We start from the raw sequence: 13,922 nt of genomic DNA on the forward strand, positions 1-13,922 counted from the left end.
CTACTGCCGTTGCATTGTCTGAGCGAATCTGGACCGGTCTTCCTTGCAGACTGTCCTTTGCCTGAACTAGAGCCAAGTAGATGGCACTTATTTCCAACAGATTTATTGGCAGGAGACTTTCCCTTGCGGTCCATTTTCCCTGGAACCATAGGCTTCCGAGTACCGCACCCAAGGCTTGCAGGCTGGCATCTGTTGTCAGGACTTGTCATTCTTTTATCCAAAAGGGTCTCCCCTTGTTTAAATGGTCTGTCTGTAGCCACCACGCTAGAGACCTTTTACATTTACTGGAAACTTTTATCATCTGCTTTTTTTATTGTCTGATGATTTCCGTTCCATTTGGTCACAATAAGGTGCTGCAACGGTCTGGAGTGGAATTACGCATATTCCACCGTGTCGAAGGTTGATACCATCAGACCCAACAGTCGCATTGCTGCATGGACTGACATTGTCTGGGCGTGCAACGCTTCCTGGGCCATGACCTGCATCTTGACAATCTTTTTCTCTGGTAAGAGAACTTTCTGTAGGTCTGAATCCAATATGGCCCCCAAATGAACCATTCGCTGTGACGGATTCAGAAACGACTTTTCCCAATTTATGAGCCACCTGTGTCTCTGTAAACAAACTATTGTCTGTTGAAGATGTCTCAAAAGTATATCTTGCGAATGTGCTAAGATTAATAGGTTGTCAAGGTATGGGAATATTCTTATCTCCTGTTTGCGCAGACAAGCTACCATAACCACCATGATCTTGGTAAACACCCTGGGTGCTGCTGCTAGCCCGAAGGGCAAGGCTTGGAACTGAAAATGTTCCTGGAGGATGGCAAACCAGAGGTAACACTGATGCGACAGTGCTATAGGTACATGTAGGTAAGCATCCCGTACATCCAGAGATACCATGTAATCTCCTGGTTCCATAGCAAACATTATGGAGCGCAACGTCTCCATGTGGAACTTCGGGATCCAAATGCATTTGTTTAACATTTTTAGATTGAGAATTGGTTGATGTGACCCATTTGGCTTCTGGATCAGAAATAGATTGTAGTAAAACCCCTGTCCCCTGTGTGATGGAGGTACTGGGACAATCACACCTGAGTGCAGTAATTTTGACTGCAAAAGGGCATTGGCCTTCGACTCTATACCAGACGGGCTGGTGCAAAAAAATCTTTGAGGAGGCTGCCTTCTGAATGGGAACCCATACCCCTGAGATACCACCTTCTGCACCGACTGTTGCCATATGTGTGCAAAATTAAGGAGTCGGCCCCCAACCCTGTAATCCTCCAGGCGGAGGCCCGTCTCTTCAGGCTGATGGTTTCTGTTCAGGCTTGGAAGCTGGCTTTTTGCTAGGCCACTGCTTCCTACCCCTGGTCTTGAACTGGGGTTGCTTAGACTCCTCTTTAGCTTTGCTTTGCCAGCGAAATGAGCGAAATTTTGAACCCTTAGACTTAGGGTTATAAGTAGCTGGAAATCTGACCTTCGACTCAGCCTCTGATTGTAGGATATCAGATAATGGTTTCCCAAACAATATATAATACCAATAAAAGGCAATGCTTCCAATTCTTTCTTGGACTCCGCATCTGCCTTCCAGGTACGTAGCCAAACTGCTCTGCGAGCGGCTACTGACAAGACTGAAGCTTTAGAAGCAACTGTACCCATATCAATTGCTGCTTCTTCCAAATACTGGGCAGATTGTCTTAAACGGCTTAAATGATACTCTTGCTCCCTATTAGGAGAAAAGATGTCATTCTCTAGTTCCTCTATCCATTCGCACATTGCCTTTGCTACCCAGGCCGAAACCATAGCAGGTCTTACCACTGCTCCTACTAGAGAAAATACATTTTTCAAAAAGCTATCTACCCTTCTGTCTGACATCATTTAGTGAGGTAGATGACCGTGGTAAAGCAGATTTATGCACAAGTCGCAGAACATGTGCATCTACTTTTGGAGGAACGTCTCTTTTCGAACAATCCGCAGCTGGAAATGAATAATAAGAATCCCATCTTTTCTGAATCTTATATTTCTTACTGGGCGTCGCCCAAGACTCATCCATCATTTCCATCAGCTCATCTGACGCTGGGAATTCAGTTTTCACTGATTTGGTTCGTTTAAACACAGGTGCTTTAGACTTTAACACTGTCTTGGCTGGCTCTTTCAAAGAGAGAACAGCCTTCACAGCATTAATAAGTTCAGCTACATCCTCTGAACTAAAACTCTGCGACTGATCATCATATGGAGTATGCCGCATAGACGTATCGGTCTTAATCTTACCTGTCCCTTGGTTGCTTGTAGAGGCTACTGGAACCAAGCCGTAGGAAGGGAGCTGCATGTATGGGTTAACAGTGTAGCCTAACCCTTGAGTTGGTGCGAGCAGAGTTAACCTGTCCGCTATTGAAGATATAGTCTTTGCGAACATATTCCATGGTGGCTCTGTTGGTGGTTGAACCAACTCCTGTTTTTAACTTTGCTGAAAGGCAAAACAGATCGCACACAAGCCCTCATAAGTGACCAATAGGTCCATACCAATTAACCCTGTCTTACAAGATAAGCATGTTAGGGATGTAGGAGTGCTTAAATAAATTCCCCTCGTCACTTTTGCCGCTCACAGACATGGTAATAATCTGTTAATGACTACACAATTTGTGACTGAAAATCACCTATATATGAGTATATAGAAGTGAAATCAATCTGAATCACAGTGCACCTGAATTTAGGGTCAGAACAGGACTGACGTTACACAGAAAAGTCAGCACACATACTAGCAGTCAGTCACATGTTAACGCATTAGACATTGTCATATGAGAATACAAACCCCATTACAATTTATAAATAAGTAGGAAAATTGTACTTCTGTATGTAACTGGTTCTTTTTCCACATAACATGCAGAAAACACAGTTATACCCCTTTTACACTCGCACTCCCGGGATGCGTCCCGGGCTGCATTCCCGGGACTGACCCCTTTCACACTGCACTAAGACCTGGGATCGACCCGGGACAGCCCCATTTACACTGATCCCGGGATATCCCTGCAAATGCATAAGTATGTCATTAGAAATGGCCTTGGGCTCAGAAAAGATGACATCTTCTTTTCTGAGGCCAAGAAAGCTCCAATCTGAGGCCTTTTAACAGTCCCTGGATAGTGAATCCCGGGACGGGCCCTTTCACACTACACAGCTTCCCGGGACCAACCCTGGTCGAGACCAGGGTTGAAATCCCGGGATGTTCGACCCGGGAAATTGTCCCTGTACCCTTTTACACTGACAAAAATCCCGGGATGATGCGCGTTCACGTGCAAAATCCCGGGATTTTCATGCGAGTGGAAAAGGGGTATAATATGCAGATCTCATATGCAATAGGTACCAAAAATAAGATTTTACTTACCGATAAATCTATTTCTCGTAGTCCGTAGTGGATGCTGGGGACTCCGTCAGGACCATGGGGAATAGCGGCTCCGCAGGAGACAGGGCACAAAAGTAAAAGCTTTAGGATCAGGTGGTGTGCACTGGCTCCTCCCCCTATGACCCTCCTCCAAGCCTCAGTTAGGATACTGTGCCCGGACGATCGTACACAATAAGGAAGGATTTTGAATCCCGGGTAAGACTCATACCAGCCACACCAATCACACTGTACAACCTGTGATCTGAACCCAGTTAACAGCATGATAACAGCGGAGCCTCTGAAAAGATGGCTCACAACAATAATAACCCGATTTTTGTAACAATAACTATGTACAAGTATTGCAGACAATCCGCACTTGGGATGGGCGCCCAGCATCCACTACGGACTACGAGAAATAGATTTATCGGTAAGTAAAATCTTATTTTCTCTGACGTCCTAGTGGATGCTGGGGACTCCGTCAGGACCATGGGGATTATACCAAAGCTCCCAAACGGGCGGGAGAGTGCGGATGACTCTGCCGCACCGAATGAGAGAACTCCAGGTCCTCTTTAGCCAGGGTATCAAATTTGTAGAATTTTACAAACGTGTTCTCCCCCGACCACGTAGCTGCTCGGCAGAGTTGTAATGCCGAGACCCCTCGGGCAGCCGCCCAGGATGAGCCCACCTTCCTTGTGGAATGGGCCTTGACAGATTTAGGCTGTGGCAGGCCTGCCACAGAATGTGCAAGTTGAAATGTGCTACAAATCCAACGAGCAATCGTCTGCTTAGAAGCAAGAGCACCCAGTTTGTTGGGTGCATACAGGATAACAGCGAGTCAGTTTTCCTGACTCCAACCGTCCTGGAAACCTATATTTTCAGGGCCCTGACAACATCTAGCAACTTGGAGTCCTCCAAGTCCCTAGTAGCCGCAGGTACCACAATAAGCTGGTTCAGGTGAAACGCTGACACCACCTTAGGAAGAAACTGGGGACGAGTCCGCAGCTCTGCCCTGTCCGAATGGACAATCAGATATGGCTTTTGTGAGACAAAGCCGCCAATTCTGACACTCGCCTGGCCGAGGCCAGGGCCAACAGCATGGTCACTTTTCATGTGAGATATTTCAAATCCACAGATTTGAGCGGTTTAAAATGTGATTTGAGGAATCCCAGAACTACGTTGAGATCCCACAGTGCCACTGGAGGCACAAAAAGGGGGTTGTATATGCAATACTCCCTTGACAAACTTCTGGACTTCAGGAACTGAAGCCAATTCTTTCTGGAAGAAAATTGACAGGGCCGAAATTTGAACCTTAATGGACCCCAATTTGAGGCCCATAGACACTCCTGTTTGCAGGAAATACAGGAATCGACCGAGTTGAAATTTCTTCGTGGGGCCTTCCTGGCCTCACACCACGCAACATATTTTCGCCACATGTGGTGATAATGTTTTGCGGTCACCTCCTTCCTGGCTTTGACCAGGGTAGGAATGACCTCTTCCGGAATGCCTTTTTCCCTTAGGATCTGGCGTTCCACCGCCATGCCGTCAAACGCAGCCGCGGTAAGTCTTGGAACAGACCTGGTACTTGCTGAAGCAAGTCCCTTCTTAGCGGCAGAGGCCATGAGTCCTCTGTGAGCATTTCTTGAAGTTCCGGGTGCCACGTCCTTCTTGGCCAATCCGGAGCCACGAGTATAGTTCTTACTCCTCTACGTCTTATAATTCTCAGTACCTTGGTTATGAGAAGCAGAGGAGGGAACACATACACCGACTGGTACACCCACGGTGTTACCAGAACGTCCACAGATATTGCTTGAGGGTCTCTTGACCTGGCGCAATACCTGTCCAGTTTTTTGTTCAGGCGGGACGCCATCATGTCCACCTTTGGTCTTTCCCAACGGTTCACAATCATGTGGAATACTTCCCGATGAAGTCCCCACTCTCCCGGGTGGAGGTCGTGCCTGCTGAGGAAGTCTGCTTCCCAGTTGTCCACTCCCGGAATGAACACTGCTGACAGTGCTATCACATGATTTTTCGCCCAGCGAAGAATCCTTGCAGTTTCTGCCATTGCCCTCCTGCTTCTTGTGCCGCCCTGTCTGTTTACGTGGGCGACTGCCGTGATGTTGTCCCACTGGATCAATACCGGCTGACCTTGAAGCAGAGGTCTTGCTAAGCTTAGAACATTGTAAATTGCCCTTAGCTCCAGTATATTTATGTGGAGAGAAGTCTCCAGACTTGATCACACTCCCTGGAAATTTTTTCCCTGTGTGACTGCTCCCCAGCCTCTCAGGCTGGCATCCGTGGTCACCAGGACCCAGTCCTGAATGCCGAATCTGCGGCCCTTTAGTAGATGAGCACTCTGCAGCCACCGCAGAAGAAACACCCTTGTCCTTGGAGACAGGGTTATCCGCTGATGCATCTGAAGATGCGATCCAGACCATTTTTCCAGCAGATCCCACTGAAAAGTTCTTGCGTGAAATCTACCGAATGGAATCGCTTCGTAAGAAGCCACCATTTTTCCCAGGACCCTTGTGCAATGATGCACTGACACTTTTCCTGGTTTTAGGAGGTTCCTGACTAGCTCGGATAACTCCCTGGCTTTCTTCTCCGGGAGAAACACCTTTTTCTGGACTGTGTCCAGAATCATCCCTAGGAACAGCAGACGTGTCGTCGGAAACAGCTGCGGTTTTGGAGTATTTAGAATCCACCCGTGCTGTCGTAGAACTACTTGAGATAGTGCTACTCCGACCTCCAACTGTTCTCTGGACCTTGCCCCTATCAGGAGATCGTCCATTTTCTTTGAAGAAGAATCATCATTTCGACCATTACCTTGGTAAGGACCCGGGGTGCCGTGGACAATCCAACCGGCAGCGTCTGAAACTGATAGTGACAGTTCTGTACCACGAACCTGAGGTACCCTTGGTGAGAAGGGCAAATTGGGACATGGAGGTAAGCATCCCTGATGTCCCGGGACACCATATAGTCCCCTTCTTCCTGGTTCGCTATCACTGCTCTGAGTGACTCCATCTTGATTTGAACCTTTGTATGTAAGTGTTCAACTATTTCAGATTTAGAATAGGTCTCACCGAGCCATCTGGCTTCTGTACCACAATATAGTGTGGAATAATACCCCTTTCCTTGTTGTAGGAGGGGTACTTTGATTATCACCTGCTGGGAATACAGCTTGTGAATTGTTTCCACTACTGCCTCCCTGTCGGAGGGAGACGTTGGTAAAGCAGACTTCAGGAACCTGCGAGGGGGAGACGTCTCGAATTTCCAATCTGTACCCCTGGGATACTACTTGTAGGATCCAGGGGTCCACTTGCGAGTGAGCCCACTGCGTGCTGAAACTCTTGAGACGACCCCCCCCACCGCACCTGAGTCCGCTTGTACGGCCCCAGCGTCATGCTGAGGACTTGGCAGAAGCGGTGGAGGGCTTCTGTTTCTGGGAATGGGCTGCCTGCTGCAGTCTTCTTCCCTTTCCTCTATCCCATGGCAGATATGACTGGCCTTTTGCCCGCTTGCCCTTATGGGGACGAAAGGACTGAGGCTGAAAAGACGTTGTCTTTTTCTCCTTTATACGGCAATACTTCCATGTGCCGTTTGGAATCTGCATCACCTGACCACTGTCGTGTCCATAAACAACTTCTGGCAGATATGGACATTGCACTTACTCTTGATGCCAGAGTGCAAATATCCCTCTGTGCATCTCGCATATATAGAAATGCATCCTTTAAATGCTCTATAGTCAATAAAATACTGTCCCTGTCAAGGGTATCAATATTTTCAGTCAGGGAATCCGACCAAGCCACCCCAGCGCTGCACATCCAGGCTGAGGCGATCGCTGGTCGCAGTATAACACCAGTATGTGTGTATATACTTTTTAGGATATTTTCCAGCCTCCTATCAGCTGGCTCCTTGAGGGCGGCCCTATCTGGAGACGGTACCGCCACTTGTTTTGATAAGCGTGTGAGCGCCTTATCCACCCTAAGGGGTGTTTCCCAACGCGCCCTAACTTCTGGCGGGAAAGGGTATACCGCCAATAATTTTCTATCGGGGGAAACCCACGCATCATCACACACTTCATTTAATTTATCTGATTCAGGAAAAACTACAGGTAGTTTTTTCACACTCCACATAATACCCTTTTTTGTGGTACTTGTAGTATCAGAAATATGTAACACCTCCTTCATTGCCCTTAACAAGTAACGTGTGGCCCTAAAGGAAAATACGTTTGTTTCTTCACCGTCGACACTGGAGTCAGTGTCCGTGTCTGTGTCGACCGACTGAGGTAAAAGGACGTTTTAACGCCCCTGACGGTGTTTGAGACGCCTGGACAGGTACTAATTGGTTTGCCGGCCGTCTCATGTCGTCAACCGACCTTGCAGCGTGTTGACATTATCACGTAATTCCTTAAATAAGCCATCCATTCCGGTGTCGACTCCCTAGAGAGCGACATCACCATTACAGGCAATTGCTCCGCCTCCTCACCAACATCGTCCTCATACATGTCGACACACACGTACCGACACAGCACACACACAGGGAATGCTCTGATAGAGGACAGGACCCCACTAGCCCTTTGGGGAGACAGAGGGAGAGTTTGCCAGCACACACCAAAAACGCTATAATTATACAGGGACAACCTTTATATAAGTGTTTTTCCCTTATAGCATTTTAATATATATAGTCATATCGCCAAATAAGTGCCCCCCCTCTCTGTTTTAACCCTGTTTCTGTAGTGCAGTGCAGGGGAGAGCCTGGGAGCCTTCCCACCAGCATTTCTGTGAGGGAAAATGGCGCTGTGTGCTGAGGAGAATAGGCCCCGCCCCCTTTTCGGCGGGCTTCTTCTCCCGTTTTTCTGAGACCTGGCAGGGGTTAAATACATCCATATAGCCCCCAGGGGCTATATGTGATGTATTTTTAGCCAGAATAAGGTACTATCATTGCTGCCCAGGGCGCCCCCCCCAGCGCCCTGCACCCTCAGTGACCGCTGCTATGAAGTGTGCTGACAACAATGGCGCACAGCTGCAGTGCTGTGCGCTACCTTATGAAGACTGAAAAGTCTTCTGCCGCCGGTTTCTGGACCTCTTCACTTTTCGGCATCTGCAAGGGGGTCGGCGGCGCGGCTCCGGGACGAACCCCAGGGTGAGACCTGTGTTCCGACTCCCTCTGGAGCTAATGGTGTCCAGTAGCCTAAGAAGCCAATCCATCCTGCACGCAGGTGAGTTCACTTCTCTCCCCTAAGTCCCTCGATGCAGTGAGCCTGTTGCCAGCAGGACTCACTGAAAATAAAAAACCTAACAAAACTTTTACTCTAAGCAGCTCTTTAGGAGAGCCACCTAGATTGCACCCTTCTCGGCCGGGCACAAAAATCTAACTGAGGCTTGGAGGAGGGTCATAGGGGGAGGAGCCAGTGCACACCACCTGATCCTAAAGCTTTTACTTTTGTGCCCTGTCTCCTGCGGAGCCGCTATTCCCCATGGTCCTGACGGAGTCCCCAGCATCCACTAGGACGTCAGAGAAAATTAACAATTCATACTAACAAGTAGAGATAATTTTTAGTACTGTATACCCTTCCTCTGGACAGCGGAATACAGGGAGACTCACACTTCCATATCCAAGCAAATGCAAGTAAGCCGCTGAGTGGATTCAGACGCTACTGATGAACACTACCGCTCCTGATAACTGATAACGAACACAGTCGCTCACTGACGGACACGGACGCTCAGCGACTTCCACGTGTATACAGACGCTAAGGCCTGCGACTCGGTCTAGGTGGGATCTCTAGTGTACACAACCGCAGCGTCTAAGCTGCGACCGAGTACCCTCGTGGTAGCGTCCGAGACGGAAGTGAGGTCATTCAGTTCATGGACGGGCGGCCAGGAGAGCGTCTGACTCCCCCTGTTGACTTAAACTCTAAGGATCGCGGCCTCTACCTAGTCCTGGCACCTATGATCCCTGGAGCGTAGCGCTGTCGCACTCGAGATGTTCGGTGCATCAACACACTGTTTTTAGTCTCCACCAATACAGTGTAGCCATGTCCGGTCCCCCCTAGTAAAAGGAAATCCATAGACATACCATCCCTTCATGCTCCGCCCACAGCCTGGTTACGTCTGCTGGACCTGTTAGAACATCCGACACAGACAGACACCCGTTGAGACAGCTCTATTACCGCAAAGGTAAGCGTTGTTGCGACCCGGTGGGGAGTTGTTGCAGCGACTTTTTCCAGTATGCGTTTAAGACGCTGTTAAGAAAAGTCGCTCAAAAAAAGTAAGTCTATAAAATTAAAATAAAAAAAGCTTCAGGCTGCTTTATCAACAGCAGCCCTGTGACCATGCGGCTTCCTGCCGCACCAAGCAAAAAACTGATCTGACTGAGTCAGTGGGCGGGACTATATGGTGAGGCCCCGATGCATCCTGGGAGGCCAGAAAGCTTGTGACCGTGTTGGTGCCATTTCCACTGTCGCTCAACCATATCCCAATGTTATCCTGTGGACCCAGCCAGAATTTTTTTTATTTTCAGAGCTTGATGAATGAGGTCCCTATACTGGGCCAGCTCGGGAGGGAAAGATGAGCAGGAGATGTCTGATATAGAGAGATATATATATATATATATATATATATAGATAGATAGATAGAGAGAGACAGATCCGTTAGATCTCCTTCATTACCTTCTTGATGAATTGCCCCAAATCTTCATTTTTACAAAGGTAGATGTAAATGTTCATTTTCACGTACTGTTTAAAGAGGAAAAAAAAAAAAAAAGTTCATTTATAAAAACCGCTTTGCTACTGTACATCAAGCTTATCAGATGTGGTGCTACAAATGTTAAACTATATATAATTAATTTCACTAACCATAAGACGAGCTATATAATAAATGACAGGACTGGTAAGAAGCTAGCACTAAGGGGGACATGTACTAAACGGGTGGTAGTCATGTGACCGTCGGTCAGCTGACCGACAGTCACATGTCCTCCTCCGTGAGCCCAACGGCTCACTATACCGATGGTCGGCTTGCCGACCAACAGGGACTATTTCCACTCGTGGGTGTCCACGACACCCATAGAGTGGGAATAGAACCCGTGGCGACCGCAGGTCGCCACCGAGCCCGCAGCGTGGCGAGCCCGCAAGGGGCTTGCTGCACTCGCCCCTCCCCGTCGGTATACTGCCGGGATCCCGGCATCGGTAAGGTGACCGGTGGTCAGGAGACCGCCGGTCACCAGTACTACACCCGTACTAAACAGTGATAAAAGTGGAGAAGTGAGCCAGCGGAGAAGTTTCCCATGGCAACCAATCAGCATTGACATAACATTTATAACTTGCATACTATAAACACATACACAGCAGCTAATTGGTTGCCACGGGCAAGTTCTCCCCCCCCCCCCCCCCCCTCTATATGGGACATAGGCACTGCTTTAATGCTAATTTTGTTTAGAGGTGGCGAATAAAGCAGCTGTCATTCCATAGCAAACATTCCTTATTATGTGACACGTAGAGTAGGGTACACATGTATGCGGACGCATATGGAAAAGGATTAGTGTGCGCACTTAGGGGATCATAGAACAATCGGGGGTTTTATATGGTACATATGCATTGGTTTAATGCTAATTTTGCTTAGGGGCGGTGGATAAAACAGGCGTCATTCCATAGCAAACCGACGGCATTCCGCGTCATTCTGGATTTATAATATGTGACATCACTTATTGGCCCTCATTCCGAGTTGTTCGCTCGCAAGCTGCTTTTAGCAGCTTTGCACACGCTAAGCCGCCGCCTACTGGGAGTGAATCTTAGCTTATCAAAATTGCGAACGAAAGATTCTCAAAATTGCGAATAGACACTTCTTAGCAGTTTCTGAGTAGCTCCACACTTACTCGGCATCTGCGATCAGTTCAGTGCTTGTCGTTCCTGGTTTGACGTCACAAACACACCCAGCGTTCGCCCAGACACTCCTCCGTTTCTCCGGTCACTCCCGCGTTTTTCCTAGAAACTGTAGCGTTTTTTCGCACACGCCCATAAAACGACCCGTTTCCGCCCAGAAACACCCACTTCCTGTCAATCACATTACGATCACCAGAACGAAGAAAAAACCTTGTAATGCCGTGAGTAAAATACCTAACTGCATAGCAAATTTACTTGGCGCAGTCGCACTGCGGACATTGCGCATGCGCATTAGCAGCTAATCGCTCCGTTGCGAAAGAAAAATAACGAGCGATCAACTCGGAATGACCCCCATAGTTCATAAGTTTAAGATTTTTTTTAAATATACATAAATTTCAATCTGCTCCCATTATAGTCAATTGGCATTCCATGTATGCAGATAAGAGTGTCATTCCTTCCTCCTAGCTGTCACCAGACCTAGTGTAATGTGCCCTGCTGTCTACCAGTGTGTATGGGTGCAGGGATATATCCCTTATACACAGCAATCACTATACTATTATAGAGAGAGGAGGATATTACAGAGCAGTGCAGGCAATGAGAGTAGCTGCACCCCGACTAGCAGCACACAGGCTGAGGGGGCACATATGCGGCCGCCCATTACCCCACCCCCACCTAGCTTGCCCCGCTCAGCCACAGGAGCCCCGCACACACAGCGTCGCTCACCACACACAGCGTCGCTCACCTCACTCCCCGCCGCTGCCGAGCTCCCAGTCACCGCCCACGTTCCCGCTCTCCTGCACTCTGCTGTGTGAGCGAGCGCTCGCCGGGTGGTCAGTCAGGGGAGCGCGCCCGCGAGATTACACTGGGCGGGGACACGAGGGAATAGGGGAGGAGAGTGGGCGGGGACATGGGGACGCTGAGAAACTCCCATCCCTCAGGAGAACAAAGAGCTGGGTTCTCACGGCGGCCGTGGTGGTTGTCTTCAGTGACGTCGCCAGGTCATGTGACTGTACAGCGGTGATAGCGGCGCCGATGTACCGTGAGCCTTTCCCTTCGTGATCAGGACCAGGAAGTGACAGCACGAGAGGGCAGATGAGAACTTCCGCCCTCACAGCGCCTTCATGTTTTAGATATTTTGTTTGCTTAAGGTTTTTGTTACCTCAGACAACACCCTCTCCTGCCCAGCAGCGTGTTCCACATCACTCCTCCTGCTGCCTGGTACCTGTGCCCGTGCCCAGTGTGTTGCCCTATATGCTGTTTATTCCATCACTAGGGGCCATTTACAGAGGGTATATGCTAGATTCAAGTGGTCTAAGGGACCTTTTACGTCAGGGGGAGGAGCCACAACACAAGGAGGAGCCTCTACTATCCACGCCACCAACTATTACCATTAGTAAACCCGTGGCGAGCGAGCCACCGAGCCCGAAGCGTTCCCCCGCAAGGGTACTTTTCGGATACCCTATTTGGCAGTAGCTCCTCCCCCTGGTGACGTGTCTTTTCCCCTAGTGACGTCAGAAGGTCCTTCTCCCACTACGATTTAGAACCAACCATTTACAGAGCTGTGGCAACACAGACCCCTTCTCTATGGGAGAACAAAGTGGGTATAGATACTGTGTTCAGTGCGCATTAATTAGAGCAGCTTAGTGATGTACCAAAGTGACCTAGAGGTAACTCTCTAGACCAGGGGTTCTCAAACTCGGTCCTCGTGGGCCCACACAATGCATGTTTTGCAGGTCTCCTCACAGAATCGCAAGTGAAATAATTAGCTGCACCTGTGGGCCTTTTAAAATGTGTCAGTGAGTAATTAATACACCTGTGCACCTGCTGGGTTACCTGCAAAACATGCACTGTGTGGGGTCCTGAGGACCGAGTTTGAGAACCACTGCTCTAGACAATACCTCCAACCCAACAAGTGGGATAAACGTGTAAAGAAAAATATGGTACCAATACATACACCTAGCGCATCAAGTGGAGATCAGAGAGCCACTATTATCAGTAGTCCTCATGATTGGATTTCCCCAAAAGAGACAAAAAAAGTGCATATAGTGAAGCACAGTTTTTACAATGTACATGGAAGTTTTTATGGTTAAAAGACATTTATTGTACACATATGAAACATCGATCCACACACGATTAAAAGTGTGATAGCAGCAGTAAGAGTAATACAAAGTGCAATGTGTCTAGCAGCAATTAGAGTATCCACACAGGGAGTCCAAATGGACAATTACCAGAATTAGATGAAAAGAGTGCATATAGATGTAAAATCCACAGCAGCTTACTGCTGCTATCACACTTTTAATCGTGTGTGGATCGATGTTTCATATGTGTACAATAAATGTCTTTTAACCATAAAAACCTCCTCCAGACTCCAGTTTAGAATCTGTGCCCAGGCAGACTGGATGCACTGTGAGGAGCTCTACTGAGTTTCTCTGAAAAGACTTTATGTTAGGTTTTTTATTTTCAGGGAGAACTGCTGGCTACAGGCTCCCTGCATCGTGGGACTTAGGGGAGAGAAGTCAGACCTACTTCTGTGAGTTTCTAAGCTCTGCTTCTTTGGCTACAGGACACCATTAACTCCTGAGGGTTTGATCACTAGGTACGCCTAGGGGCTCATTCCCAGAGCATGCCGTCACCCCTCATGCAGAGCCAGAAGTCAGAAGACAGGTGACAGGTG

General features: G+C 48.4%; 1 protein-coding gene across 1 annotated transcript in view; it reads right to left on the minus strand.

The window, feature by feature from the left end:
• The window catches only part of LOC134935968 (oocyte zinc finger protein XlCOF7.1-like), a 55,296-nt gene extending 43,035 nt beyond the window's left edge, over positions 1-12,261 (minus strand). Inside the window, exons 1-2 of the mRNA XM_063930831.1 lie at positions 11,991-12,261; positions 10,040-10,105 (exon numbers count right to left, since the gene is read on the minus strand). The gene's annotated coding sequence lies outside the window, so the exon portion shown is untranslated. The remainder of the gene's footprint in view (positions 1-10,039; positions 10,106-11,990) is intronic.
• Positions 12,262-13,922: the final 1,661 nt, after the last annotated feature.

This window comes from Pseudophryne corroboree, chromosome 6 (genome assembly GCF_028390025.1).
Source record: "Pseudophryne corroboree isolate aPseCor3 chromosome 6, aPseCor3.hap2, whole genome shotgun sequence".
Taxonomy (NCBI): domain Eukaryota; kingdom Metazoa; phylum Chordata; class Amphibia; order Anura; family Myobatrachidae; genus Pseudophryne; species Pseudophryne corroboree.